Genomic DNA, 3,356 nt, shown 5'->3' on the forward strand with positions numbered 1-3,356 from the left:
AAGTAGTAGTATATATATATATATATATATATATATATATATATATATATATATATAGTACAATGGCGATGATCAGAATGCTGGAAGGCTGGAGGCACAGGAAAGCCAAACGATCACAGCATCACATATATGAATATATCCATGCACAATACCTACCCAAATGTATAGGTAGTGAGTAGATAGGAGACCATATATATAGAAGACTACGAAAATTTGAGAACAATAATAGTTGATCGAAGCTAAACTAAGAGTCCTGTGGATCATTTAATCAAAATGGCATATAACACTAGTTGCCTGGTTATTTCAGAAAGAGGAAAATACACTACCGGTACCTCAACTTTTGTGACACGGTTAAAGTGGTACCCATACTTTAAAAACTATCAATGTGGTACCAAAACTTCTATTTCTCTACCAAGGAAAGGTCTGAGGCTAATTTCCGTACTGTGCCGTTAGTTTGCTAACGTGGCCGGCATGGGGCCCACCAAAAAAAGGTGCAATGACAAAAATAACCTTCTAATTCTTCAAAACCGTTTTCCCTCCAAAATCTTTAAAATTGAATCTTGGGTTTTCATCCTAGGTATCACATTGATCAGTTCAGTAAAGTTTAGGTATCACATTGATCAATTCAGTAAAGTTTAAGCACTGCTGTTGTGTTTATCTGCTGACAATAAATACTATGCAATAGCTAAAAATGTAACATAAAAATTCAAACATAGAACCAAAAAGAGCTGTCAATATCACTGAATTAAAACCATTAAAACCAACATCAATTCAACATGAGAAACATACTATGCTTTAGAATTCAAGCTTTATTGGTTTCCAAAAACTCAAGGAACCAGATTGTTTGCAAAAAATTGATTCCAAAACATGATGAAGTACACATTATGTTTCTCGATCTAATTTAAAAGTCAGCACATTCACTTTTTTTAGCACCTTTTGCTCCATGATTTTAGCTACTTTGAGTAGGAGGTTGTGTTGAGGCCGGCTGATGCATTACCATTTCCAGCAGAACTACCCTCCATTGCCAGCTTCATTTTCTTCCATCTCTTTATAGACTTTATGACCTGGTCCTTAATAGGTTTTGATTCCTTGGGTGGGGCTGGTGCCCTTTAGACCTATGGAACACAAACAAGACATTTCCAACACAATTCAATAACCACATTTGGCTTCACAATTCAACAAGACATTTCCAACACAATTAAACTTCTAGCAACTAAACATAACCACTCCAATGTTTCAAAAAGGAAACACACAAAACTTGCAACTTAAGTAGCTAAATTAGATTACCACAATGACGGCTAACAGAAGATAACAAGTAAAAAAAGTTCTACACTACTAATGTTCAGCCAACTTTAAGCATACCAAAACCTTCATCTCTAACTTCAATTTGAGAAACAAATTACATGTATAAGAACATTATAGTCTAATTTATATATCTATATAATATCATACCAAAAAGAGTAAGAATCATAGGCAAACACTAAGACTAAAAGCAAAGGTACAAAATCAGAAAAATGCCTAACTGAAATTCTGACCAGAAAAGTTTTTGGTTAAAAACGATATGGTTCAACTGGGAATTAAAGTTTGGTGTCTTCATGACATTTGAAATAGACATCCTAAAGATCAATCTGGAACTGGAATCGAACAAAAAAGATTTTCTCACAATTACTTCTGATTTTTCGAAGTTGAAGACCTGCATCAGGAAAATCACTGATTTTGACTCGAATCAAGTTTCCCCTTTTAAAGATGATTCCCAGTAGGTAACAACAAAGAAAAACCCAGGAGACACCAGCTAAAACAAGTAGTATTGTTGTCCAGTGAACAAGAGTACATCAAAACTCAGAAACAAAAAAAGAAAAAGAAGAGATGATCATGATTCAAGCAAACTCATGAAGCAAAATCTGAATTGCTTGAGAAAAGTTAATCCTAGTCACTGAGCACAAAGAGTAGCAAGTAAAGTAAATAGTAGTCAAGTAAAGTCCAGTTTTAAGTAAAAGCACAGATAGCAAGACATATGAAATGAAAAATAGACTCAAGCATAGCGGTACCAAATTTTATTTGCAAGGAGACATCATTTTATTGAAGTAAAGAATTTATTTGCTAAGATCAAATTCTATCAAGTGAAGAAGATAACAAAGAGTGGAGCTATCTTTATATGCTTAAAAGCTGTTCAGTACAACTGATCATCAAAAGTAACTTCACTTTGAGAAATAAATATCAAGAATAGAGATTCTTTAACACCATAGAGAATGCAGCAAGGATAGTAAAGGATCAGACTTTAAGTATCAAATGAAAGATGACCACAGGGTATTCAGAACTCATTATAAGGAATAAGGGGTTTAACATAGAAGGACACAATACATGACAAGTTCATGTAAAGAGAATGGCAAGAACTGTTATACCGTAAGAGAACTAATTTCAAAAGCAACTGAACAAGAATTGATATCAAACATTGGTATGGATAGGTTGCTGCTAGTATATCTTATATATAACTCAAAGACATAACTCAAGTCAAGTTACAAGACCATGAGTGATCGATATGAATAGAAATAAGCCATGCTCGAGTACTTTCTGAAGGACTAAACCAGATTTCTAGCTTTAAAGACAAGAACATATACTGATTATATCAAAACAAAGAAACTCAAGGTAATATATTTGAGTACTCAAAACGTGAACTACACTTCATAAAATCCTGAAGGCAAGTTCTAAGTTTCAGCTATTCAAATTGCTAAAGTCACAGCTATTCCTAGTGAGCTAACTGCTCAGATCTAAACAGAGACTATAAACTTCACAGACTAACAGATATATCTGAAACTCGAGTAACGAAAACAAAGTTGAAGCTACGAATCGAGCACAATTTGACCAGAAAAATCAACTATTTAAGCTTAACTACACAAATTGAACTAATCGAACTAAGAGAGCATCTAATCAGAGTTGAGAACTAACCGTCAACAAATCCTTCATGGTGATTGGAGCGTTAGCCGCTTCCATGGTTGTGCAAATCGATGGCTCAGAACCGACGGCTCAGATCTACAACTGGTTGCGAATCCAGTAAGAGAGATAGAGAAACGGAGAGGCGCGAGCGCTTCGAACACTGCGGTGGGGATTCGGAGCGAGTTGAGATCTGGAACCAGCAGAACGAAAGGCCTCTCTGGTGGCATGCGCATGTTTCATGGCTCCGTGCAACTGTCTATGGCGCCCTCATAATCCACCCAAGATCCCCTCGATCCTACCCCTTCCCTGCACCCTTCCAGGACGTACCGATTATGTTAGGTAAATAGTCGATTAACTGATCCTTAATTTCCTTCAAGCACTTAAGATTATTCAAAGTTAATTAATCATGCATGAAATTGCAG

This window comes from Fragaria vesca, linkage group LG3 (genome assembly GCF_000184155.1).
Source record: "Fragaria vesca subsp. vesca linkage group LG3, FraVesHawaii_1.0, whole genome shotgun sequence".
Classification (NCBI taxonomy): Eukaryota; Viridiplantae; Streptophyta; class Magnoliopsida; order Rosales; family Rosaceae; genus Fragaria; species Fragaria vesca.